This window comes from Schistocerca cancellata, chromosome 6 (genome assembly GCF_023864275.1).
Source record: "Schistocerca cancellata isolate TAMUIC-IGC-003103 chromosome 6, iqSchCanc2.1, whole genome shotgun sequence".
In the NCBI taxonomy this organism is placed as follows: Eukaryota; Metazoa; Arthropoda; class Insecta; order Orthoptera; family Acrididae; genus Schistocerca; species Schistocerca cancellata.
In genome coordinates, this window is record NC_064631.1 from 4,688,499 (window position 1) to 4,713,010 (window position 24,512).

At 54.5% G+C, this 24,512-nt stretch overlaps 25 non-coding genes across 25 annotated transcripts; all 25 read right to left on the reverse strand.

Annotated features, from left to right (window-relative positions):
• Positions 1–473: 473 nt before the first annotated feature.
• Positions 474–592, reverse strand: LOC126089217 (5S ribosomal RNA). The gene has a single exon (XR_007520552.1). It is a non-coding gene; the product is annotated as a 5S ribosomal RNA (ribosomal RNA).
• Positions 593–1,445: 853 nt separating this feature from the next.
• Positions 1,446–1,564, reverse strand: LOC126089122 (5S ribosomal RNA). The gene has a single exon (XR_007520462.1). It is a non-coding gene; the product is annotated as a 5S ribosomal RNA (ribosomal RNA).
• An 839-nt stretch (positions 1,565–2,403) lies between these two features.
• Positions 2,404–2,522, reverse strand: LOC126089123 (5S ribosomal RNA). Its single transcript, XR_007520463.1, has one exon. It is a non-coding gene; the product is annotated as a 5S ribosomal RNA (ribosomal RNA).
• An 844-nt stretch (positions 2,523–3,366) lies between these two features.
• Positions 3,367–3,485, reverse strand: LOC126089124 (5S ribosomal RNA). The gene has a single exon (XR_007520464.1). It is a non-coding gene; the product is annotated as a 5S ribosomal RNA (ribosomal RNA).
• Positions 3,486–4,336: 851 nt separating this feature from the next.
• On the reverse strand, positions 4,337–4,455 carry LOC126089218 (5S ribosomal RNA). Its single transcript, XR_007520553.1, has one exon. It is a non-coding gene; the product is annotated as a 5S ribosomal RNA (ribosomal RNA).
• Positions 4,456–5,307: 852 nt separating this feature from the next.
• Positions 5,308–5,426, reverse strand: LOC126089125 (5S ribosomal RNA). Its single transcript, XR_007520465.1, has one exon. It is a non-coding gene; the product is annotated as a 5S ribosomal RNA (ribosomal RNA).
• An 839-nt stretch (positions 5,427–6,265) lies between these two features.
• Positions 6,266–6,384, reverse strand: LOC126089126 (5S ribosomal RNA). Its single transcript, XR_007520466.1, has one exon. It is a non-coding gene; the product is annotated as a 5S ribosomal RNA (ribosomal RNA).
• Positions 6,385–7,237: 853 nt separating this feature from the next.
• LOC126088856 (5S ribosomal RNA) lies at positions 7,238–7,356 on the reverse strand. Its single transcript, XR_007520205.1, has one exon. It is a non-coding gene; the product is annotated as a 5S ribosomal RNA (ribosomal RNA).
• Positions 7,357–8,195: 839 nt separating this feature from the next.
• On the reverse strand, positions 8,196–8,314 carry LOC126089127 (5S ribosomal RNA). The gene has a single exon (XR_007520467.1). It is a non-coding gene; the product is annotated as a 5S ribosomal RNA (ribosomal RNA).
• An 853-nt stretch (positions 8,315–9,167) lies between these two features.
• On the reverse strand, positions 9,168–9,286 carry LOC126089136 (5S ribosomal RNA). The gene has a single exon (XR_007520475.1). It is a non-coding gene; the product is annotated as a 5S ribosomal RNA (ribosomal RNA).
• An 840-nt stretch (positions 9,287–10,126) lies between these two features.
• On the reverse strand, positions 10,127–10,245 carry LOC126089128 (5S ribosomal RNA). Its single transcript, XR_007520468.1, has one exon. It is a non-coding gene; the product is annotated as a 5S ribosomal RNA (ribosomal RNA).
• An 851-nt stretch (positions 10,246–11,096) lies between these two features.
• On the reverse strand, positions 11,097–11,215 carry LOC126089220 (5S ribosomal RNA). Its single transcript, XR_007520554.1, has one exon. It is a non-coding gene; the product is annotated as a 5S ribosomal RNA (ribosomal RNA).
• Positions 11,216–12,058: 843 nt separating this feature from the next.
• On the reverse strand, positions 12,059–12,177 carry LOC126089130 (5S ribosomal RNA). Its single transcript, XR_007520469.1, has one exon. It is a non-coding gene; the product is annotated as a 5S ribosomal RNA (ribosomal RNA).
• An 840-nt stretch (positions 12,178–13,017) lies between these two features.
• LOC126089132 (5S ribosomal RNA) lies at positions 13,018–13,136 on the reverse strand. Its single transcript, XR_007520471.1, has one exon. It is a non-coding gene; the product is annotated as a 5S ribosomal RNA (ribosomal RNA).
• An 853-nt stretch (positions 13,137–13,989) lies between these two features.
• LOC126089185 (5S ribosomal RNA) lies at positions 13,990–14,108 on the reverse strand. Its single transcript, XR_007520521.1, has one exon. It is a non-coding gene; the product is annotated as a 5S ribosomal RNA (ribosomal RNA).
• Positions 14,109–14,959: 851 nt separating this feature from the next.
• LOC126089469 (5S ribosomal RNA) lies at positions 14,960–15,078 on the reverse strand. The gene has a single exon (XR_007520792.1). It is a non-coding gene; the product is annotated as a 5S ribosomal RNA (ribosomal RNA).
• Positions 15,079–15,931: 853 nt separating this feature from the next.
• Positions 15,932–16,050, reverse strand: LOC126089209 (5S ribosomal RNA). Its single transcript, XR_007520544.1, has one exon. It is a non-coding gene; the product is annotated as a 5S ribosomal RNA (ribosomal RNA).
• Positions 16,051–16,901: 851 nt separating this feature from the next.
• LOC126089221 (5S ribosomal RNA) lies at positions 16,902–17,020 on the reverse strand. Its single transcript, XR_007520555.1, has one exon. It is a non-coding gene; the product is annotated as a 5S ribosomal RNA (ribosomal RNA).
• Positions 17,021–17,874: 854 nt separating this feature from the next.
• LOC126089210 (5S ribosomal RNA) lies at positions 17,875–17,993 on the reverse strand. The gene has a single exon (XR_007520545.1). It is a non-coding gene; the product is annotated as a 5S ribosomal RNA (ribosomal RNA).
• An 851-nt stretch (positions 17,994–18,844) lies between these two features.
• LOC126089222 (5S ribosomal RNA) lies at positions 18,845–18,963 on the reverse strand. Its single transcript, XR_007520556.1, has one exon. It is a non-coding gene; the product is annotated as a 5S ribosomal RNA (ribosomal RNA).
• An 849-nt stretch (positions 18,964–19,812) lies between these two features.
• Positions 19,813–19,931, reverse strand: LOC126089133 (5S ribosomal RNA). Its single transcript, XR_007520472.1, has one exon. It is a non-coding gene; the product is annotated as a 5S ribosomal RNA (ribosomal RNA).
• An 854-nt stretch (positions 19,932–20,785) lies between these two features.
• On the reverse strand, positions 20,786–20,904 carry LOC126089134 (5S ribosomal RNA). Its single transcript, XR_007520473.1, has one exon. It is a non-coding gene; the product is annotated as a 5S ribosomal RNA (ribosomal RNA).
• An 852-nt stretch (positions 20,905–21,756) lies between these two features.
• LOC126088857 (5S ribosomal RNA) lies at positions 21,757–21,875 on the reverse strand. Its single transcript, XR_007520206.1, has one exon. It is a non-coding gene; the product is annotated as a 5S ribosomal RNA (ribosomal RNA).
• An 851-nt stretch (positions 21,876–22,726) lies between these two features.
• On the reverse strand, positions 22,727–22,845 carry LOC126089223 (5S ribosomal RNA). Its single transcript, XR_007520557.1, has one exon. It is a non-coding gene; the product is annotated as a 5S ribosomal RNA (ribosomal RNA).
• Positions 22,846–23,699: 854 nt separating this feature from the next.
• Positions 23,700–23,818, reverse strand: LOC126089135 (5S ribosomal RNA). The gene has a single exon (XR_007520474.1). It is a non-coding gene; the product is annotated as a 5S ribosomal RNA (ribosomal RNA).
• Positions 23,819–24,512: the final 694 nt, after the last annotated feature.

Consider the following 24,512-nt stretch of genomic DNA (forward strand, 5'->3'; position numbering starts at 1 on the left):
TCGCCTCACACCAGGTGTCTGCGTAGTTTGCAATGCATTCGCACCATTCCTATACCTGTCCCTGTCCCCGTCCCGACTTGTCCCGACTTTGCTCGACTGCCGCTCGCTGCCGCTGGGGTCGTGGTCCATATGACAGCGCAAGCACGACAAACTTCTGCGGGACGAGACGAGACGAGACGAGTCGAGACGACTAAGGAATAAATTCGTTTTTACAAATCAAATTTGGAACTCTACACTCCTACACAACAATAGGCGGTGACGTATTTCAGAAATCACCTGCCGATTCGTACTGTTTTGTCGTTTTCAAAGTCTTCTTGGCAAACTTGGTTAGCACATTCTCCCTCAAACTGAGTTAATTACTGCATTTTCGTACCATTACAGTAGTTTAAAAGGCTTAAGGAAGCATCCTTGTCACAACAGAAAGGTAGTTTGAAAATTGGGCTGGCGACATAACAAAAAAAAAACAGGAACGGAGCCAACAGCACCCGGGTTTCCCAGGCGGTCACCCATCCAAGTACTAGCCGTGCCCGATGATGCTTAACTTCGGTGATCGGACGAGAACCGGTGTATTCATCATGGTATGGCCGTTGGCGCTCATCTAATGTAGGAGCACGGCAGAATTCTCGTTCGGCTTTTCTCCCAACACACAAAATGTTAGTTTTCGGCCGCATTTGACGAAAGCGCTTCCTTCCGCAACCGCCAGTTCCTCGAGGACGGCGCGGGGAGGCGCGCCCGGCGTCCCAGCAGAGTGACGGCCGAATTGGCGGGCGCACCGCCGCGTGTGTGAGACGCACTGCTGCTCGTTGCACCCCCTGTCATTCGCTGGGCGCGTGCAGCCTTTGACACAAGCGGAGGACGCATCTTGTCCCTGGTGTTCAGCGGAAGGCCTGTGGGGGTGTAACAGTGTCGTGCTGGAGGGCCCACTGGTAGCGATGTGGGCTTCCTCGCCTCGCCTCGCCTCGCCTCGCCTCGCCTCACACCAGGTGTCTGCGTAGTTTGCAGTGCATTCGCACCATTCCTATCCCTGTCCCTGTCCCCGTCCCGACTTGTCCCGACTTTGCTCGACTTCCGCTCGCTGCCGCTCGGGTCGTGGTCCATATGACAGCGCAAGCACGACAAACGTCTGCGGGACGAGACGAGACGAGACGAGACGAGACGACTAAGGAATAAATTCGTGGTTACAAATCAAATTTGGAACTCTACACTCCTACACAACAATAGGCGGTGACGTATTTCAGAAATCATCTGCCGATTCGTACTGTTTTGTCGTTTTCAAAGTCTTCTTGGCAAACTTGGTTAGCACATTCTCCCTCAAACAGAGTTAATTACTGCATTTTCGTACCATTACAGTAGTTTAAAAGGCTTAAGGAAGCATCTTTGTCACAACAGAAAGGTAGTTTGAAAATTGGGCTGGCGACATAACAAAAAAAAAAAAACAGGAAGGGAGCCAACAGCACCCGGGTTTCCCAGGCGGTCACCCATCCAAGTACTAGACGGGCCCGATGATGCTTAACTTCGGTGATCGGACGAGAACCGGTGTATTCATCATGGTATGGCCGTTGGCGCTCATCTAATGTAGGAGCACGGCAGAATTCGCGTTCGGCTTTTCTCCCAACACACAAAATGTTAGTTTTCGGCCGCATTTGACGAAAGCGCTTCCTTCCGCAACCGCCAGTTCCTCGAGGACGGCGCGGGGAGGCGCGCCCGGCGTCCCAGCAGAGTGACGGCCGAATTGGCGGGCGCACCGCCGCGTGTGTGAGACGCACTGCTGCTCGTTGCACCCCCTGTCATTCGCTGGGCGCGTGCAGCCTTCGACACTAGCGGAGGACGCATCTTGTCCCTGGTGTTCAGCGGAGGGCCTGTGCGGGGTGTGGCAGTGTCGTGCTGGAGGGCCCACTGGTAGCGATGTGGGCTTCCTCGCCTCGCCTCGCCTCGCCTCGCCTCACACCAGGTGTCTGCGTAAGTTTGCAGTGCATTCGCACCATTCCTATCCCTGTCCCTGTCCCCGTCCCGACTTGTCCCGACTTTGCTCGACTGCCGCTCGCTGCCGCTCGGGTCGTAGTCCATATGACAGCGCAAGCACGACAAACGTCTGCGGGACGAGACGAGACGAGACGACTAAGGAATAAATTCGTGGTTACAAATCAAATTTGGAACTCTACACTCCTACACAACAATAGGCGGTGACGTATTTCAGAAATCATCTGCCGATTCGTACTGTTTTGTCGTTTTCAAAGTCTTCTTGGCAAACTTGGTTAGCACATTCTCCCTCAAACAGAGTTAATTACTGCATTTTCGTACCATTACAGTAGTTTAAAAGGCTTAAGGAAGCATCTTTGTCACAACAGAAAGGTAGTTTGAAAATTGGGCTGGCGACATAACAAAAAAAAAAAACAGGAAGGGAGCCAACAGCACCCGGGTTTCCCAGGCGGTCACCCATCCAAGTACTAGACGGGCCCGATGATGCTTAACTTCGGTGATCGGACGAGAACCGGTGTATTCATCATGGTATGGCCGTTGGCGCTCATCTAATGTAGGAGCACGGCAGAATTCTCGTTCGGCTTTTCTCCCAACACACAAAATGTTAGTTTTCGGCCGCATTTGACGAAAGCGCTTCCTTCCGCAACCGCCAGTTCCTCGAGGACGGCGCGGGAAGGCGCGCCCGGCGTCCCAGCAGAGTGACGGCCGAATTGGCGGGCGCACCGCCGCGTGTGTGAGACGCACTGCTGCTCGTTGCACCCCCTGTCATTCGCTGGGCGCGTGCAGCCTTTGACACAAGCGGAGGACGCATCTTGTCCCTGGTGTTCAGCGGAAGGCCTGTGCGGGGTGTGGCAGTGTCGTGCTGGAGGGCCCACTGGTAGCGATGTGGGCTTCCTCGCCTCGCCTCGCCTCGCCTCGCCTCGCCTCACACCAGGTGTCTGCGTAGTTTGCAGTGCATTCGCACCATTCCTGTCCCTGTCCCTGTCCCCGTCCCGACTTGTCCCGACTTTGCTCGACTGCCGCTCGCTGCCGCTCGGGTCGTAGTCCATATGACAGCGCAAGCACGACAAACGTCTGCGGGACGAGACGAGACGAGACGACTAAGGAATAAATTCGTGGTTACAAATCAAATTTGGAACTCTACACTCCTACACAACAATAGGCGGTGACGTATTTCAGAAATCATCTGCCGATTCGTACTGTTTTGTCGTTTTCAAAGTCTTTTTGGCAAACTTGGTTAGCACATTCTCCCTCAAACTGAGTTAATTACTGCATTTTCGTACCATTACAGTAGTTTAAAAGGCTTAAGGAAGCATCTTTGTCACAACAGAAAGGTAGTTTGAAAATTGGGCTGGCGACATAACAAAAAAAAAAAAACAGGAAGGGAGCCAACAGCACCCGGGTTTCCCAGGCGGTCACCCATCCAAGTACTAGACGGGCCCGATGATGCTTAACTTCGGTGATCGGACGAGAACCGGTGTATTCATCATGGTATGGCCGTTGGCGCTCATCTAATGTAGGAGCACGGCAGAATTCGCGTTCGGCTTTTCTCCCAACACACAAAATGTTAGTTTTCGGCCGCATTTGACGAAAGCGCTTCCTTCCGCAACCGCCAGTTCCTCGAGAACGGCGCGGGGAGGCGCGCCCGGCGTCCCAGCAGAGTGACGGCCGAATTGGCGGGCGCACCGCCGCGTGTGTGAGACGCACTGCTGCTCGTTGCACCCCCTGTCATTCGCTGGGCGCGTGCAGCCTTCGACACTAGCGGAGGACGCATCTTGTCCCTGGTGTTCAGCGGAAGGCCTGTGCGGGGTGTGGCAGTGTCGTGCTGGAGGGCCCACTGGTAGCGATGTGGGCTTCCTCGCCTCGCCTCGCCACGCCTCGCCTCGCCTCACACCAGGTGTCTGCGTAGTTTGCAATGCATTCGCACCATTCCTATACCTGTCCCTGTCCCCGTCCCGACTTGTCCCGACTTTGCTCGACTGCCGCTCGCTGCCGCTGGGGTCGTGGTCCATATGACAGCGCAAGCACGACAAACTTCTGCGGGACGAGACGAGACGAGACGAGTCGAGACGACTAAGGAATAAATTCGTTTTTACAAATCAAATTTGGAACTCTACACTCCTACACAACAATAGGCGGTGACGTATTTCAGAAATCACCTGCCGATTCGTACTGTTTTGTCGTTTTCAAAGTCTTCTTGGCAAACTTGGTTAGCACATTCTCCCTCAAACTGAGTTAATTACTGCATTTTCGTACCATTACAGTAGTTTAAAAGGCTTAAGGAAGCATCCTTGTCACAACAGAAAGGTAGTTTGAAAATTGGGCTGGCGACATAACAAAAAAAAAACAGGAACGGAGCCAACAGCACCCGGGTTTCCCAGGCGGTCACCCATCCAAGTACTAGCCGTGCCCGATGATGCTTAACTTCGGTGATCGGACGAGAACCGGTGTATTCATCATGGTATGGCCGTTGGCGCTCATCTAATGTAGGAGCACGGCAGAATTCTCGTTCGGCTTTTCTCCCAACACACAAAATGTTAGTTTTCGGCCGCATTTGACGAAAGCGCTTCCTTCCGCAACCGCCAGTTCCTCGAGGACGGCGCGGGGAGGCGCGCCCGGCGTCCCAGCAGAGTGACGGCCGAATTGGCGGGCGCACCGCCGCGTGTGTGAGACGCACTGCTGCTCGTTGCACCCCCTGTCATTCGCTGGGCGCGTGCAGCCTTTGACACAAGCGGAGGACGCATCTTGTCCCTGGTGTTCAGCGGAAGGCCTGTGGGGGTGTAACAGTGTCGTGCTGGAGGGCCCACTGGTAGCGATGTGGGCTTCCTCGCCTCGCCTCGCCTCGCCTCGCCTCGCCTCACACCAGGTGTCTGCGTAGTTTGCAGTGCATTCGCACCATTCCTATCCCTGTCCCTGTCCCCGTCCCGACTTGTCCCGACTTTGCTCGACTGCCGCTCGCTGCCGCTCGGGTCGTGGTCCATATGACAGCGCAAGCACGACAAACGTCTGCGGGACGAGACGAGACGAGACGAGACGAGACGACTAAGGAATAAATTCGTGGTTACAAATCAAATTTGGAACTCTACACTCCTACACAACAATAGGCGGTGACGTATTTCAGAAATCATCTGCCGATTCGTACTGTTTTGTCGTTTTCAAAGTCTTCTTGGCAAACTTGGTTAGCACATTCTCCCTCAAACAGAGTTAATTACTGCATTTTCGTACCATTACAGTAGTTTAAAAGGCTTAAGGAAGCATCTTTGTCACAACAGAAAGGTAGTTTGAAAATTGGGCTGGCGACATAACAAAAAAAAAAAACAGGAAGGGAGCCAACAGCACCCGGGTTTCCCAGGCGGTCACCCATCCAAGTACTAGACGGGCCCGATGATGCTTAACTTCGGTGATCGGACGAGAACCGGTGTATTCATCATGGTATGGCCGTTGGCGCTCATCTAATGTAGGAGCACGGCAGAATTCGCGTTCGGCTTTTCTCCCAACACACAAAATGTTAGTTTTCGGCCGCATTTGACGAAAGCGCTTCCTTCCGCAACCGCCAGTTCCTCGAGGACGGCGCGGGGAGGCGCGCCCGGCGTCCCAGCAGAGTGACGGCCGAATTGGCGGGCGCACCGCCGCGTGTGTGAGACGCACTGCTGCTCGTTGCACCCCCTGTCATTCGCTGGGCGCGTGCAGCCTTCGACACTAGCGGAGGACGCATCTTGTCCCTGGTGTTCAGCGGAGGGCCTGTGCGGGGTGTGGCAGTGTCGTGCTGGAGGGCCCACTGGTAGCGATGTGGGCTTCCTCGCCTCGCCTCGCCTCGCCTCGCCTCACACCAGGTGTCTGCGTAAGTTTGCAGTGCATTCGCACCATTCCTATCCCTGTCCCTGTCCCCGTCCCGACTTGTCCCGACTTTGCTCGACTGCCGCTCGCTGCCGCTCGGGTCGTAGTCCATATGACAGCGCAAGCACGACAAACGTCTGCGGGACGAGACGAGACGAGACGACTAAGGAATAAATTCGTGGTTACAAATCAAATTTGGAACTCTACACTCCTACACAACAATAGGCGGTGACGTATTTCAGAAATCATCTGCCGATTCGTACTGTTTTGTCGTTTTCAAAGTCTTCTTGGCAAACTTGGTTAGCACATTCTCCCTCAAACAGAGTTAATTACTGCATTTTCGTACCATTACAGTAGTTTAAAAGGCTTAAGGAAGCATCTTTGTCACAACAGAAAGGTAGTTTGAAAATTGGGCTGGCGACATAACAAAAAAAAAAAACAGGAAGGGAGCCAACAGCACCCGGGTTTCCCAGGCGGTCACCCATCCAAGTACTAGACGGGCCCGATGATGCTTAACTTCGGTGATCGGACGAGAACCGGTGTATTCATCATGGTATGGCCGTTGGCGCTCATCTAATGTAGGAGCACGGCAGAATTCTCGTTCGGCTTTTCTCCCAACACACAAAATGTTAGTTTTCGGCCGCATTTGACGAAAGCGCTTCCTTCCGCAACCGCCAGTTCCTCGAGGACGGCGCGGGAAGGCGCGCCCGGCGTCCCAGCAGAGTGACGGCCGAATTGGCGGGCGCACCGCCGCGTGTGTGAGACGCACTGCTGCTCGTTGCACCCCCTGTCATTCGCTGGGCGCGTGCAGCCTTTGACACAAGCGGAGGACGCATCTTGTCCCTGGTGTTCAGCGGAAGGCCTGTGCGGGGTGTGGCAGTGTCGTGCTGGAGGGCCCACTGGTAGCGATGTGGGCTTCCTCGCCTCGCCTCGCCTCGCCTCGCCTCGCCTCACACCAGGTGTCTGCGTAGTTTGCAGTGCATTCGCACCATTCCTGTCCCTGTCCCTGTCCCCGTCCCGACTTGTCCCGACTTTGCTCGACTGCCGCTCGCTGCCGCTCGGGTCGTGGTCCATATGACAGCGCAAGCACGACAAACGTCTGCGGGACGAGACGAGACGAGACGAGACGAGACGACTAAGGAATAAATTCGTGGTTACAAATCAAATTTGGAACTCTACACTCCTACACAACAATAGGCGGTGACGTATTTCAGAAATCACCTGCCGATTCGTACTGTTTTGTCGTTTTCAAAGTCTTTTTGGCAAACTTGGTTAGCACATTCTCCCTCAAACTGAGTTAATTACTTCATTTTCGTACCATTACAGTAGTTTAAAAGGCTTAAGGAAGCATCTTTGTCACAACAGAAAGGTAGTTTGAAATTTGGGATGGCGACATAACAAAAAAAAAAAACAGGAAGGGAGCCAACAGCACCCGGGTTTCCCAGGCGGTCACCCATCCAAGTACTAGCCGGGCCCGATGATGCTTAACTTCGGTGATCGGACGAGAACCGGTGTATTCATCATGGTATGGCCGTTGGCGCTCATCTAATGTAGGAGCACGGCAGAATTCGCGTTCGGCTTTTCTCCCAACACACAAAATGTTAGTTTTCGGCCGCATTTGACGAAAGCGCTTCCTTCCGCAACCGCCAGTTCCTCGAGGACGGCGCGGGGAGGCGCGCCCGGCGTCCCAGCAGAGTGACGGCCGAATTGGCGGGCGCACCGCCGCGTGTGTGAGACGCACTGCTGCTCGTTGCACCCCCTGTCATTCGCTGGGCGCGTGCAGCCTTCGACACTAGCGGAGGACGCATCTTGTCCCTGGTGTTCAGAGGAGGGCCTGTGCGGGGTGTGGCAGTGTCGTGCTGGAGGGCCCACTGGTAGCGATGTGGGCTTCCTCGCCTCGCCTCGCCTCGCCTCGCCTCACACCAGGTGTCTGCGTAAGTTTGCAGTGCATTCGCACCATTCCTATCCCTGTCCCTGTCCCCGTCCCGACTTGTCCCGACTTTGCTCGACTGCCGCTCGCTGCCGCTCGGGTCGTAGTCCATATGACAGCGCAAGCACGACAAACGTCTGCGGGACGAGACGAGACGAGACGACTAAGGAATAAATTCGTGGTTACAAATCAAATTTGGAACTCTACACTCCTACACAACAATAGGCGGTGACGTATTTCAGAAATCATCTGCCGATTCGTACTGTTTTGTCGTTTTCAAAGTCTTCTTGGCAAACTTGGTTAGCACATTCTCCCTCAAACAGAGTTAATTACTGCATTTTCGTACCATTACAGTAGTTTAAAAGGCTTAAGGAAGCATCTTTGTCACAACAGAAAGGTAGTTTGAAAATTGGGCTGGCGACATAACAAAAAAAAAAAACAGGAAGGGAGCCAACAGCACCCGGGTTTCCCAGGCGGTCACCCATCCAAGTACTAGACGGGCCCGATGATGCTTAACTTCGGTGATCGGACGAGAACCGGTGTATTCATCATGGTATGGCCGTTGGCGCTCATCTAATGTAGGAGCACGGCAGAATTCTCGTTCGGCTTTTCTCCCAACACACAAAATGTTAGTTTTCGGCCGCATTTGACGAAAGCGCTTCCTTCCGCAACCGCCAGTTCCTCGAGGACGGCGCGGGAAGGCGCGCCCGGCGTCCCAGCAGAGTGACGGCCGAATTGGCGGGCGCACCGCCGCGTGTGTGAGACGCACTGCTGCTCGTTGCACCCCCTGTCATTCGCTGGGCGCGTGCAGCCTTTGACACAAGCGGAGGACGCATCTTGTCCCTGGTGTTCAGCGGAAGGCCTGTGCGGGGTGTGGCAGTGTCGTGCTGGAGGGCCCACTGGTAGCGATGTGGGCTTCCTCGCCTCGCCTCGCCTCGCCTCGCCTCGCCTCACACCAGGTGTCTGCGTAGTTTGCAGTGCATTCGCACCATTCCTGTCCCTGTCCCTGTCCCCGTCCCGACTTGTCCCGACTTTGCTCGACTGCCGCTCGCTGCCGCTCGGGTCGTGGTCCATATGACAGCGCAAGCACGACAAACGTCTGCGGGACGAGACGAGACGAGACGAGACGAGACGACTAAGGAATAAATTCGTGGTTACAAATCAAATTTGGAACTCTACACTCCTACACAACAATAGGCGGTGACGTATTTCAGAAATCACCTGCCGATTCGTACTGTTTTGTCGTTTTCAAAGTCTTTTTGGCAAACTTGGTTAGCACATTCTCCCTCAAACTGAGTTAATTACTTCATTTTCGTACCATTACAGTAGTTTAAAAGGCTTAAGGAAGCATCTTTGTCACAACAGAAAGGTAGTTTGAAATTTGGGATGGCGACATAACAAAAAAAAAAAACAGGAAGGGAGCCAACAGCTCCCGGGTTTCCCAGGCGGTCACCCATCCAAGTACTAGCCGGGCCCGATGATGCTTAACTTCGGTGATCGGACGAGAACCGGTGTATTCATCATGGTATGGCCGTTGGCGCTCATCTAATGTAGGAGCACGGCAGAATTCGCGTTCGGCTTTTCTCCCAACACACAAAATGTTAGTTTTCGGCCGCATTTGACGAAAGCGCTTCCTTCCGCAACCGCCAGTTCCTCGAGGACGGCGCGGGGAGGCGCGCCCGGCGTCCCAGCAGAGTGACGGCCGAATTGGCGGGCGCACCGCCGCGTGTGTGAGACGCACTGCTGCTCGTTGCACCCCCTGTCATTCGCTGGGCGCGTGCAGCCTTCGACACTAGCGGAGGACGCATCTTGTCCCTGGTGTTCAGAGGAGGGCCTGTGCGGGGTGTGGCAGTGTCGTGCTGGAGGGCCCACTGGTAGCGATGTGGGCTTCCTCGCCTCGCCTCGCCTCGCCTCGCCTCACACCAGGTGTCTGCGTAAGTTTGCAGTGCATTCGCACCATTCCTATCCCTGTCCCTGTCCCCGTCCCGACTTGTCCCGACTTTGCTCGACTGCCGCTCGCTGCCGCTCGGGTCGTAGTCCATATGACAGCGCAAGCACGACAAACGTCTGCGGGACGAGACGAGACGAGACGACTAAGGAATAAATTCGTGGTTACAAATCAAATTTGGAACTCTACACTCCTACACAACAATAGGCGGTGACGTATTTCAGAAATCATCTGCCGATTCGTACTGTTTTGTCGTTTTCAAAGTCTTTTTGGCAAACTTGGTTAGCACATTCTCCCTCAAACTGAGTTAATTACTGCATTTTCGTACCATTACAGTAGTTTAAAAGGCTTAAGGAAGCATCTTTGTCACAACAGAAAGGTAGTTTGAAAATTGGGCTGGCGACATAACAAAAAAAAAAAAACAGGAAGGGAGCCAACAGCACCCGGGTTTCCCAGGCGGTCACCCATCCAAGTACTAGACGGGCCCGATGATGCTTAACTTCGGTGATCGGACGAGAACCGGTGTATTCATCATGGTATGGCCGTTGGCGCTCATCTAATGTAGGAGCACGGCAGAATTCGCGTTCGGCTTTTCTCCCAACACACAAAATGTTAGTTTTCGGCCGCATTTGACGAAAGCGCTTCCTTCCGCAACCGCCAGTTCCTCGAGAACGGCGCGGGGAGGCGCGCCCGGCGTCCCAGCAGAGTGACGGCCGAATTGGCGGGCGCACCGCCGCGTGTGTGAGACGCACTGCTGCTCGTTGCACCCCCTGTCATTCGCTGGGCGCGTGCAGCCTTCGACACTAGCGGAGGACGCATCTTGTCCCTGGTGTTCAGCGGAAGGCCTGTGCGGGGTGTGGCAGTGTCGTGCTGGAGGGCCCACTGGTAGCGATGTGGGCTTCCTCGCCTCGCCTCGCCACGCCTCGCCTCGCCTCACACCAGGTGTCTGCGTAGTTTGCAATGCATTCGCACCATTCCTATACCTGTCCCTGTCCCCGTCCCGACTTGTCCCGACTTTGCTCGACTGCCGCTCGCTGCCGCTGGGGTCGTGGTCCATATGACAGCGCAAGCACGACAAACTTCTGCGGGACGAGACGAGACGAGACGAGTCGAGACGACTAAGGAATAAATTCGTTTTTACAAATCAAATTTGGAACTCTACACTCCTACACAACAATAGGCGGTGACGTATTTCAGAAATCACCTGCCGATTCGTACTGTTTTGTCGTTTTCAAAGTCTTCTTGGCAAACTTGGTTAGCACATTCTCCCTCAAACTGAGTTAATTACTGCATTTTCGTACCATTACAGTAGTTTAAAAGGCTTAAGGAAGCATCCTTGTCACAACAGAAAGGTAGTTTGAAAATTGGGCTGGCGACATAACAAAAAAAAAACAGGAACGGAGCCAACAGCACCCGGGTTTCCCAGGCGGTCACCCATCCAAGTACTAGCCGTGCCCGATGATGCTTAACTTCGGTGATCGGACGAGAACCGGTGTATTCATCATGGTATGGCCGTTGGCGCTCATCTAATGTAGGAGCACGGCAGAATTCTCGTTCGGCTTTTCTCCCAACACACAAAATGTTAGTTTTCGGCCGCATTTGACGAAAGCGCTTCCTTCCGCAACCGCCAGTTCCTCGAGGACGGCGCGGGGAGGCGCGCCCGGCGTCCCAGCAGAGTGACGGCCGAATTGGCGGGCGCACCGCCGCGTGTGTGAGACGCACTGCTGCTCGTTGCACCCCCTGTCATTCGCTGGGCGCGTGCAGCCTTTGACACAAGCGGAGGACGCATCTTGTCCCTGGTGTTCAGCGGAAGGCCTGTGGGGGTGTAACAGTGTCGTGCTGGAGGGCCCACTGGTAGCGATGTGGGCTTCCTCGCCTCGCCTCGCCTCGCCTCACACCAGGTGTCTGCGTAGTTTGCAGTGCATTCGCACCATTCCTATCCCTGTCCCTGTCCCCGTCCCGACTTGTCCCGACTTTGCTCGACTGCCGCTCGCTGCCGCTCGGGTCGTGGTCCATATGACAGCGCAAGCACGACAAACGTCTGCGGGACGAGACGAGACGAGACGAGACGAGACGACTAAGGAATAAATTCGTGGTTACAAATCAAATTTGGAACTCTACACTCCTACACAACAATAGGCGGTGACGTATTTCAGAAATCATCTGCCGATTCGTACTGTTTTGTCGTTTTCAAAGTCTTCTTGGCAAACTTGGTTAGCACATTCTCCCTCAAACAGAGTTAATTACTGCATTTTCGTACCATTACAGTAGTTTAAAAGGCTTAAGGAAGCATCTTTGTCACAACAGAAAGGTAGTTTGAAAATTGGGCTGGCGACATAACAAAAAAAAAAAAACAGGAAGGGAGCCAACAGCACCCGGGTTTCCCAGGCGGTCACCCATCCAAGTACTAGACGGGCCCGATGATGCTTAACTTCGGTGATCGGACGAGAACCGGTGTATTCATCATGGTATGGCCGTTGGCGCTCATCTAATGTAGGAGCACGGCAGAATTCGCGTTCGGCTTTTCTCCCAACACACAAAATGTTAGTTTTCGGCCGCATTTGACGAAAGCGCTTCCTTCCGCAACCGCCAGTTCCTCGAGGACGGCGCGGGGAGGCGCGCCCGGCGTCCCAGCAGAGTGACGGCCGAATTGGCGGGCGCACCGCCGCGTGTGTGAGACGCACTGCTGCTCGTTGCACCCCCTGTCATTCGCTGGGCGCGTGCAGCCTTCGACACTAGCGGAGGACGCATCTTGTCCCTGGTGTTCAGCGGAGGGCCTGTGCGGGGTGTGGCAGTGTCGTGCTGGAGGGCCCACTGGTAGCGATGTGGGCTTCCTCGCCTCGCCTCGCCTCGCCTCGCCTCACACCAGGTGTCTGCGTAAGTTTGCAGTGCATTCGCACCATTCCTATCCCTGTCCCTGTCCCCGTCCCGACTTGTCCCGACTTTGCTCGACTGCCGCTCGCTGCCGCTCGGGTCGTAGTCCATATGACAGCGCAAGCACGACAAACGTCTGCGGGACGAGACGAGACGAGACGACTAAGGAATAAATTCGTGGTTACAAATCAAATTTGGAACTCTACACTCCTACACAACAATAGGCGGTGACGTATTTCAGAAATCATCTGCCGATTCGTACTGTTTTGTCGTTTTCAAAGTCTTCTTGGCAAACTTGGTTAGCACATTCTCCCTCAAACAGAGTTAATTACTGCATTTTCGTACCATTACAGTAGTTTAAAAGGCTTAAGGAAGCATCTTTGTCACAACAGAAAGGTAGTTTGAAAATTGGGCTGGCGACATAACAAAAAAAAAAAAACAGGAAGGGAGCCAACAGCACCCGGGTTTCCCAGGCGGTCACCCATCCAAGTACTAGACGGGCCCGATGATGCTTAACTTCGGTGATCGGACGAGAACCGGTGTATTCATCATGGTATGGCCGTTGGCGCTCATCTAATGTAGGAGCACGGCAGAATTCTCGTTCGGCTTTTCTCCCAACACACAAAATGTTAGTTTTCGGCCGCATTTGACGAAAGCGCTTCCTTCCAAAACCGCCAGTTCCTCGAGGACGGCGCGGGAAGGCGCACCCGGCGTCCCAGCAGAGTGACGGCCGAATTGGCGGGCGCACCGCCGCGTGTGTGAGACGCACTGCTGCTCGTTGCACCCCCTGTCATTCGCTGGGCGCGTGCAGCCTTTGACACAAGCGGAGGACGCATCTTGTCCCTGGTGTTCAGCGGAAGGCCTGTGCGGGGTGTGGCAGTGTCGTGCTGGAGGGCCCACTGGTAGCGATGTGGGCTTCCTCGCCTCGCCTCGCCTCGCCTCGCCTCACACCAGGTGTCTGCGTAGTTTGCAGTGCATTCGCACCATTCCTGTCCCTGTCCCTGTCCCCGTCCCGACTTGTCCCGACTTTGCTCGACTGCCGCTCGCTGCCGCTCGGGTCGTGGTCCATATGACAGCGCAAGCACGACAAACGTCTGCGGGACGAGACGAGACGAGACGAGACGAGACGAGACGACTAAGGAATAAATTCGTGGTTACAAATCAAATTTGGAACTCTACACTCCTACACAACAATAGGCGGTGACGTATTTCAGAAATCACCTGCCGATTCGTACTGTTTTGTCGTTTTCAAAGTCTTTTTGGCAATCTTGGTTAGCACATTCTCCCTCAAACTGAGTTAATTACTGCATTTTCGTACCATTACAGTAGTTTAAAAGGCTTAAGGAAGCATCTTTGTCACAACAGAAAGGTAGTTTGAAAATTGGGCTGGCGACATAACAAAAAAAAAAAACAGGAAGGGAGCCAACAGCACCCAGGTTTCCCAGGCGGTCACCCATCCAAGTACTAGATGGGCCCGATGATGCTTAACTTCGGTGATCGGACGAGAACCGGTGTATTCATCATGGTATGGCCGTTGGCGCTCATCTAATGTAGGAGCACGGCAGAATTCGCGTTCGGCTTTTCTCCCAACACACAAAATGTTAGTTTTCGGCCGCATTTGACGAAAGCGCTTCCTTCCGCAACCGCCAGTTCCTCGAGGACGGCGCGGGGAGGCGCGCCCGGCGTCCCAGCAGAGTGACGGCCGAATTGGCGGGCGCACCGCCGCGTGTGTGAGACGCACTGCTGCTCGTTGCACCCCCTGTCATTCGCTGGGCGCGTGCAGCCTTCGACACTAGCGGAGGACGCATCTTGTCCCTGGTGTTCAGCGGAAGGCCTGTGCGGGGTGTGGCAGTGTCGTGCTGGAGGGCCCACTGGTAGCCATGTGGGCTTCCTCGCCTCGCCTCGCCACGCCTCGCCTCGCCTCACACCAGGTGTCTGCGTAGTTTGCAATGCATTCGCACCATTCCTATACCTGTCCCTGTCCCCGTCCCGACTTGTCCCGACTTTGCTCGACTGCCGCTCGCTGCCGCTGGGGTCGTGGTCCATATGACAGCGCAAGCACGACAAACTTCTGCGGGACGAGACGAGACGAGACGAGTCGAGACGACTAAGGAATAAATTCGTTTTTACAAATCAAATTTGGAACTCTACACTCCTACACAACAATAGGCGGTGACGTATTTCAGAAATCACCTGCCGATTCGTACTGTTTTGTCGTTTTCAAAGTCTTCTTGGCAAACTTGGTTAGCACATTCTCCCTCAAACTGAGTTAATTACTGCATTTTCGTACCATTACAGTAGTTTAAAAGGCTTAAGGAAGCATCCTTGTCACAACAGAAAGGTAGTTTGAAAATTGGGCTGGCGACATAACAAAAAAAAAACAGGAACGGAGCCAACAGCACCCGGGTTTCCCAGGCGGTCACCCATCCAAGTACTAGCCGTGCCCGATTGTGCTTAACTTCGGTGATCGGACGAGAACCGGTGTATTCATCATGGTATGGCCGTTGGCGCTCATCTAATGTAGGAGCACGGCAGAATTCTCGTTCGGCTTTTCTCCCAACACACAAAATGTTAGTTTTCGGCCGCATTTGACGAAAGCGCTTCCTTCCGCAACCGCCAGTTCCTCGAGGACGGCGCGGGGAGGCGCGCCCGGCGTCCCAGCAGAGTGACGGCCGAATTGGCGGGCGCACCGCCGCGTGTGTGAGACGCACTGCTGCTCGTTGCACCCCCTGTCATTCGCTGGGCGCGTGCAGCCTTTGACACAAGCGGAGGACGCATCTTGTCCCTGGTGTTCAGCGGAAGGCCTGTGCGGGGTGTAACAGTGTCGTGCTGGAGGGCCCACTGGTAGCGATGTGGGCTTCCTCGCCTCGCCTCGCCTCGCCTCGCCTCGCCTCACACCAGGTGTCTGCGTAGTTTGCAGTGCATTCGCACCATTCCTATCCCTGTCCCTGTCCCCGTCCCGACTTGTCCCGACTTTGCTCGACTGCCGCTCGCTGCCGCTCGGGTCGTGGTCCATATGACAGCGCAAGCACGACAAACGTCTGCGGGACGAGACGAGACGAGACGAGACGAGACGACTAAGGAATAAATTCGTGGTTACAAATCAAATTTGGAACTCTACACTCCTACACAACAATAGGCGGTGACGTATTTCAGAAATCATCTGCCGATTCGTACTGTTTTGTCGTTTTCAAAGTCTTCTTGGCAAACTTGGTTAGCACATTCTCCCTCAAACTGAGTTAATTACTGCATTTTCGTACCATTACAGTAGTTTAAAAGGCTTAAGGAAGCATCTTTGTCACAACAGAAAGGTAGTTTGAAAATTGGGCTGGCGACATAACAAAAAAAAAAAACAGGAAGGGAGCCAACAGCACCCAGGTTTCCCAGGCGGTCACCCATCCAAGTACTAGACGGGCCCGATGATGCTTAACTTCGGTGATCGGACGAGAACCGGTGTATTCATCATGGTATGGCCGTTGGCGCTCATCTAATGTAGGAGCACGGCAGAATTCGCGTTCGGCTTTTCTCCCAACACACAAAATGTTAGTTTTCGGCCGCATTTGACGAAAGCGCTTCCTTCCGCAACCGCCAGTTCCTCAAGGACGGCGCGGGGAGGCGCGCCCGGCGTCCCAGCAGAGTGACGGCCGAATTGGCGGGCGCACCGCCGCGTGTGTGAGACGCACTGCTGCTCGTTGCACCCCCTGTCATTCGCTGGGCGCGTGCAGCCTTCGACACTAGCGGAGGACGCATCTTGTCCCTGGTGTTCAGCGGAGGGCCTGTGCGGGGTGTGGCAGTGTCGTGCTGGAGGGCCCACTGGTAGCGATGTGGGCTTCCTCGCCTCGCCTCGCCACGCCTCGCCTCGCCTCACACCAGGTGTCTGCGTAGTTTGCAATGCATTCGCACCATTCCTATACCTGTCCCTGTCCCCGTCCCGACTTGTCCCGACTTTGCTCGACTGCCGCTCGCTGCCGCTGGGGTCGTGGTCCATATGACAGCGCAAGCACGACAAACTTCTGCGGGACGAGACGAGACGAGACGAGTCGAGACGACTAAGGAATAAATTCGTTTTTACAAATCAAATTTGGAACTCTACACTCCTACACAACAATAGGCGGTGACGTATTTCAGAAATCACCTGCCGATTCGTACTGTTTTGTCGTTTTCAAAGTCTTCTTGGCAAACTTGGTTAGCACATTCTCCCTCAAACTGAGTTAATTACTGCATTTTTGTACCATTACAGTAGTTTAAAAGGCTTAAGGAAGCATCCTTGTCACAACAGAAAGGTAGTTTGAAAATTGGGCTGGCGACATAACAAAAAAAAAACAGGAACGGAGCCAACAGCACCCGGGTTTCCCAGGCGGTCACCCATCCAAGTACTAGCCGTGCCCGATGATGCTTAACTTCGGTGATCGGACGAGAACCGGTGTATTCATCATGGTATGGCCGTTGGCGCTCATCTAATGTAGGAGCACGGCAGAATTCTCGTTCGGCTTTTCTCCCAACACACAAAATGTTAGTTTTCGGCCGCATTTGACGAAAGCGCTTCCTTCCGCAACCGCCAGTTCCTCGAGGACGGCGCGGGGAGGCGCGCCCGGCGTCCCAGCAGAGTGACGGCCGAATTGGCGGGCGCACCGCCGCGTGTGTGAGACGCACTGCTGCTCGTTGCACCCCCTGTCATTCGCTGGGCGCGTGCAGCCTTTGACACAAGCGGAGGACGCATCTTGTCCCTGGTGTTCAGCGGAAGGCCTGTGCGGGGTGTAACAGTGTCGTGCTGGAGGGCCCACTGGTAGCGATGTGGGCTTCCTCGCCTCGCCTCGCCTCGCCTCGCCTCGCCTCACACCAGGTGTCTGCGTAGTTTGCAGTGCATTCGCACCATTCCTATCCCTGTCCCTGTCCCCGTCCCGACTTGTCCCGACTTTGCTCGACTGCCGCTCGCTGCCGCTCGGGTCGTGGTCCATATGACAGCGCAAGCACGACAAACGTCTGCGGGACGAGACGAGACGAGACGAGACGAGACGACTAAGGAATAAATTCGTGGTTACAAATCAAATTTGGAACTCTACACTCCTACACAACAATAGGCGGTGACGTATTTCAGAAATCATCTGCCGATTCGTACTGTTTTGTCGTTTTCAAAGTCTTCTTGGCAAACTTGGTTAGCACATTCTCCCTCAAACTGAGTTAATTACTGCATTTTCGTACCATTACAGTAGTTTAAAAGGCTTAAGGAAGCATCTTTGTCACAACAGAAAGGTAGTTTGAAAATTGGGCTGGCGACATAACAAAAAAAAAAAAACAGGAAGGGAGCCAACAGCACCCAGGTTTCCCAGGCGGTCACCCATCCAAGTACTAGACGGGCCCGATGATGCTTAACTTCGGTGATCGGACGAGAACCGGTGTATTCATCATGGTATGGCCGTTGGCGCTCATCTAATGTAGGAGCACGGCAGAATTCGCGTTCGGCTTTTCTCCCAACACACAAAATGTTAGTTTTCGGCCGCATTTGACGAAAGCGCTTCCTTCCGCAACCGCCAGTTCCTCAAGGACGGCGCGGGGAGGCGCGCCCGGCGTCCCAGCAGAGTGACGGCCGAATTGGCGGGCGCACCGCCGCGTGTGTGAGACGCACTGCTGCTCGTTGCACCCCCTGTCATTCGCTGGGCGCGTGCAGCCTTCGACACTAGCGGAGGACGCATCTTGTCCCTGGTGTTCAGCGGAGGGCCTGTGCGGGGTGTGGCAGTGTCGTGCTGGAGGGCCCACTGGTAGCGATGTGGGCTTCCTCGCCTCGCCTCGCCACGCCTCGCCTCGCCTCACACCAGGTGTCTGCGTAGTTTGCAATGCATTCGCACCATTCCTATACCTGTCCCTGTCCCCGTCCCGACTTGTCCCGACTTTGCTCGACTGCCGCTCGCTGCCGCTGGGGTCGTGGTCCATATGACAGCGCAAGCACGACAAACTTCTGCGGGACGAGACGAGACGAGACGAGTCGAGACGACTAAGGAATAAATTCGTTTTTACAAATCAAATTTGGAACTCTACACTCCTACACAACAATAGGCGGTGACGTATTTCAGAAATCACCTGCCGATTCGTACTGTTTTGTCGTTTTCAAAGTCTTCTTGGCAAACTTGGTTAGCACATTCTCCCTCAAACTGAGTTAATTACTGCATTTTCGTACCATTACAGTAGTTTAAAAGGCTTAAGGAAGCATCCTTGTCACAACAGAAAGGTAGTTTGAAAATTGGGCTGGCGACATAACAAAAAAAAAACAGGAACGGAGCCAACAGCACCCGGGTTTCCCAGGCGGTCACCCATCCAAGTACTAGCCGTGCCCGATGATGCTTAACTTCGGTGATCGGACGAGAACCGGTGTATTCATCATGGTATGGCCGTTGGCGCTCATCTAATGTAGGAGCACGGCAGAATTCTCGTTCGGCTTTTCTCCCAACACACAAAATGTTAGTTTTCGGCCGCATTTGACGAAAGCGCTTCCTTCCGCAACCGCCAGTTCCTCGAGGACGGCGCGGGGAGGCGCGCCCGGCGTCCCAGCAGAGTGACGGCCGAATTGGCGGGCGCACCGCCGCGTGTGTGAGACGCACTGCTGCTCGTTGCACCCCCTGTCATTCGCTGGGCGCGTGCAGCCTTTGACACAAGCGGAGGACGCATCTTGTCCCTGGTGTTCAGCGGAAGGCCTGTGCGGGGTGTAACAGTGTCGTGCTGGAGGGCCCACTGGTAGCGATGTGGGCTTCCTCGCCTCGCCTCGCCTCGCCTCGCCTCGCCTCACACCAGGTGTCTGCGTAGTTTGCAGTGCATTCGCACCATTCCTATCCCTGTCCCTGTCCCCGTCCCGACTTGTCCCGACTTTGCTCGACTGCCGCTCGCTGCCGCTCGGGTCGTGGTCCATATGACAGCGCAAGCACGACAAACGTCTGCGGGACGAGACGAGACGAGACGAGACGACTAAGGAATAAGTTCGTGGTTACAAATCAAATTTGGAACTCTACACTCCTACACAACAATAGGCGGTGACGTATTTCAGAAATCATCTGCCGATTCGTACTGTTTTGTCGTTTTCAAAGTCTTCTTGGCAAACTTGGTTAGCACATTCTCCCTCAAACAGAGTTAATTACTGCATTTTCGTACCATTACAGTAGTTTAAAAGGCTTAAGGAAGCATCTTTGTCACAACAGAAAGGTAGTTTGAAAATTGGGCTGGCGACATAACAAAAAAAAAAAAACAGGAAGGGAGCCAACAGCACCCGGGTTTCCCAGGCGGTCACCCATCCAAGTACTAGACGGGCCCGATGATGCTTAACTTCGGTGATCGGACGAGAACCGGTGTATTCATCATGGTATGGCCGTTGGCGCTCATCTAATGTAGGAGCACGGCAGAATTCTCGGTCGGCTTTTCTCCCAACACACAAAATGTTAGTTTTCGGCCGCATTTGACGAAAGCGCTTCCTTCCGCAACCGCCAGTTCCTCGAGGACGGCGCGGGAAGGCGCGCCCGGCGTCCCAGCAGAGTGACGGCCGAATTGGCGGGCGCACCGCCGCGTGTGTGAGACGCACTGCTGCTCGTTGCACCCCCTGTCATTCGCTGGGCGCGTGCAGCCTTTGACACAAGCGGAGGACGCATCTTGTCCCTGGTGTTCAGCGGAAGGCCTGTGCGGGGTGTGGCAGTGTCGTGCTGGAGGGCCCACTGGTAGCGATGTGGGCTTCCTCGCCTCGCCTCGCCTCGCCTCGCCTCGCCTCACACCAGGTGTCTGCGTAGTTTGCAGTGCATTCGCACCATTCCTATCCCTGTCCCTGTCCCCGTCCCGACTTGTCCCGACTTTGCTCGACTGCCGCTCGCTGCCGCTCGGGTCGTGGTCCATATGACAGCGCAAGCACGACAAACGTCTGCGGGACGAGACGAGACGAGACGAGACGAGACGACTAAGGAATAAATTCGTGGTTACAAATCAAATTGGGAACTCTACACTCCTACACAACAATAGGCGGTGACGTATTTCAGAAATCATCTGCCGATTCGTACTGTTTTGTCGTTTTCAAAGTCTTCTTGGCAAACTTGGTTAGCACATTCTCCCTCAAACAGAGTTAATTACTGCATTTTCGTACCATTACAGTAGTTTAAAAGGCTTAAGGAAGCATCTTTGTCACAACAGAAAGGTAGTTTGAAAATTGGGCTGGCGACATAACAAAAAAAAAAAAACAGGAAGGGAGCCAACAGCACCCGGGTTTCCCAGGCGGTCACCCATCCAAGTACTAGACGGGCCCGATGATGCTTAACTTCGGTGATCGGACGAGAACCGGTGTATTCATCATGGTATGGCCGTTGGCGCTCATCTAATGTAGGAGCACGGCAGAATTCTCGGTCGGCTTTTCTCCCAACACACAAAATGTTAGTTTTCGGCCGCATTTGACGAAAGCGCTTCCTTCCGCAACCGCCAGTTCCTCGAGGACGGCGCGGGAAGGCGCGCCCGGCGTCCCAGCAGAGTGACGGCCGAATTGGCGGGCGCACCGCCGCGTGTGTGAGACGCACTGCTGCTCGTTGCACCCCCTGTCATTCGCTGGGCGCGTGCAGCCTTTGACACAAGCGGAGGACGCATCTTGTCCCTGGTGTTCAGCGGAAGGCCTGTGCGGGGTGTGGCAGTGTCGTGCTGGAGGGCCCACTGGTAGCGATGTGGGCTTCCTCGCCTCGCCTCGCCTCGCCTCGCCTCGCCTCACACCAGGTGTCTGCGTAGTTTGCAGTGCATTCGCACCATTCCTATCCCTGTCCCTGTCCCCGTCCCGACTTGTCCCGACTTTGCTCGACTGCCGCTCGCTGCCGCTCGGGTCGTGGTCCATATGACAGCGCAAGCACGACAAACGTCTGCGGGACGAGACGAGACGAGACGAGACGAGACGACTAAGGAATAAATTCGTGGTTACAAATCAAATTGGGAACTCTACACTCCTACACAACAATAGGCGGTGACGTATTTCAGAAATCATCTGCCGATTCGTACTGTTTTGTCGTTTTCAAAGTCTTCTTGGCAAACTTTGTTAGCACATTCTCCCTCAAACAGAGTTAATTACTGCATTTTCGTACCATTACAGTAGTTTAAAAGGCTTAAGGAAGCATCTTTGTCACAACAGAAAGGTAGTTTGAAAATTGGGATGGCGACATAACAAAAAAAAAAACGGGAAGGGAGCCAACAGCACCCGGGTTTCCCAGGCGGTCACCCATCCAAGTACTAGCCGGGCCCGATGATGCTTAACTTCGGTGATCGGACGAGAACCGGTGTATTCATCATGGTATGGCCGTTGGCGCTCATCTAATGTAGGAGCACGGCAGAATTCGCGTTCGGCTTTTCTCCCAACACACAAAATGTTAGTTTTCGGCCGCATTTGACGAAAGCGCTTCCTTCCGCAACCGCCAGTTCCTCGAGGACGGCGCGGGGAGGCGCGCCCGGCGTTCCAGCAGAGTGACGGCCGAATTGGCGGGCGCACCGCCGCGTGTGTGAGACGCACTGCTGCTCGTTGCACCCCCTGTCATTCGCTGGGCGCGTGCAGCCTTCGACACTAGCGGAGGACGCATCTTGTCCCTGGTGTTCAGCGGAAGGCCTGTGCGGGGTGTGGCAGTGTCGTGCTGGAGGGCCCACTGGTAGCGATGTGGGCTTCCTCGCCTCGCCTCGCCACGCCTCGCCTCGCCTCACACCAGGTGTCTGCGTAGTTTGCAATGCATTCGCACCATTCCTATACCTGTCCCTGTCCCCGTCCCGACTTGTCCCGACTTTGCTCGACTGCCGCTCGCTGCCGCTGGGGTCGTGGTCCATATGACAGCCCAAGCACGACAAACTTCTGCGGGACGAGACGAGACGAGACGAGTCGAGACGACTAAGGAATAAATTCGTTTTTACAAATCAAATTTGGAACTCTACACTCCTACACAACAATAGGCGGTGACGTATTTCAGAAATCACCTGCCGATTCGTACTGTTTTGTCGTTGTCAAAGTCTTCTTGGCAAACTTGGTTAGCACATTCTCCCTCAAACTGAGTTAATTACTGCATTTTCGTACCATTACAGTAGTTTAAAAGGCTTAAGGAAGCATCTTTGTCACAACAGAAAGGTAGTTTGAAAATTGGGCTGGCGACATAACAAAAAAAAAACAGGAAGGGAGCCAACAGCACCCGGGTTTCCCAGGCGGTCACCCATCCAAGTACTAGCCGTGCCCGATGATGCTTAACTTCGGTGATCGGACGAGAACCGGTGTATTCATCATGGTATGGCCGTTGGCGCTCATCTAATGTAGGAGCACGGCTGAATTCTCGTTCGGCTTTTCTCCAAACACACAAAATGTTAGTTTTCGGCCGCATTTGACGAAAGCGCTTCCTTCCGCAACCGCCAGTTCCTCGAGGACGGCGCGGGGAGGCGCGCCCGGCGTCCCAGCAGAGTGACGGCCGAATTGGCGGGCGCACCGCCGCGTGTGTGAGACGCACTGCTGTTCGTTGCACCCCCTGTCATTCGCTGGGCGCGTGCAGCCTTCGACACTAGCGGAGGACGCATCTTGTCCCTGGTGTTCAGCGGAAGGCCTGTGCGGGGTGTGGCAGTGTCGTGCTGGAGGGCCCACTGGTAGCGATGTGGGCTTCCTCGCCTCGCCTCGCCTCGCCTCGCCTCGCCTCACACCAGGTGTCTGCGTAGTTTGCAGTGCATTCGCACCATTCCTATCCCTGTCCCTGTCCCCGTCCCGACTTGTCCCGACTTTGCTCGACTGCCGCTCGCTGCCGCTCGGGTCGTGGTCCATATGACAGCGCAAGCACGACAAACGTCTGCGGGACGAGACGAGACGAGACGAGACGAGACGACTAAGGAATAAATTCGTGGTTACAAATCAAATTGGGAACTCTACACTCCTACACAACAATAGGCGGTGACGTATTTCAGAAATCATCTGCCGATTCGTACTGTTTTGTCGTTTTCAAAGTCTTCTTGGCAAACTTGGTTAGCACATTCTCCCTCAAACAGAGTTAATTACTGCATTTTCGTACCATTACAGTAGTTTAAAAGGCTTAAGGAAGCATCTTTGTCACAACAGAAAGGTAGTTTGAAAATTGGGCTGGCGACATAACAAAAAAAAAAAAACAGGAAGGGAGCCAACAGCACCCGGGTTTCCCAGGCGGTCACCCATCCAAGTACTAGACGGGCCCGATGATGCTTAACTTCGGTGATCGGACGAGAACCGGTGTATTCATCATGGTATGGCCGTTGGCGCTCATCTAATGTAGGAGCACGGCAGAATTCTCGGTCGGCTTTTCTCCCAACACACAAAATGTTAGTTTTCGGCCGCATTTGACGAAAGCGCTTCCTTCCGCAACCGCCAGTTCCTCGAGGACGGCGCGGGAAGGCGCGCCCGGCGTCCCAGCAGAGTGACGGCCGAATTGGCGGGCGCACCGCCGCGTGTGTGAGACGCACTGCTGCTCGTTGCACCCCCTGTCATTCGCTGGGCGCGTGCAGCCTTTGACACAAGCGGAGGACGCATCTTGTCCCTGGTGTTCAGCGGAAGGCCTGTGCGGGGTGTGGCAGTGTCGTGCTGGAGGGCCCACTGGTAGCGATGTGGGCTTCCTCGCCTCGCCTCGCCTCGCCTCGCCTCGCCTCACACCAGGTGTCTGCGTAGTTTGCAGTGCATTCGCACCATTCCTATCCCTGTCCCTGTCCCCGTCCCGACTTGTCCCGACTTTGCTCGACTGCCGCTCGCTGCCGCTCGGGTCGTGGTCCATATGACAGCGCAAGCACGACAAACGTCTGCGGGACGAGACGAGACGAGACGAGACGAGACGACTAAGGAATAAATTCGTGGTTACAAATCAAATTGGGAACTCTACACTCCTACACAACAATAGGCGGTGACGTATTTCAGAAATCATCTGCCGATTCGTACTGTTTTGTCGTTTTCAAAGTCTTCTT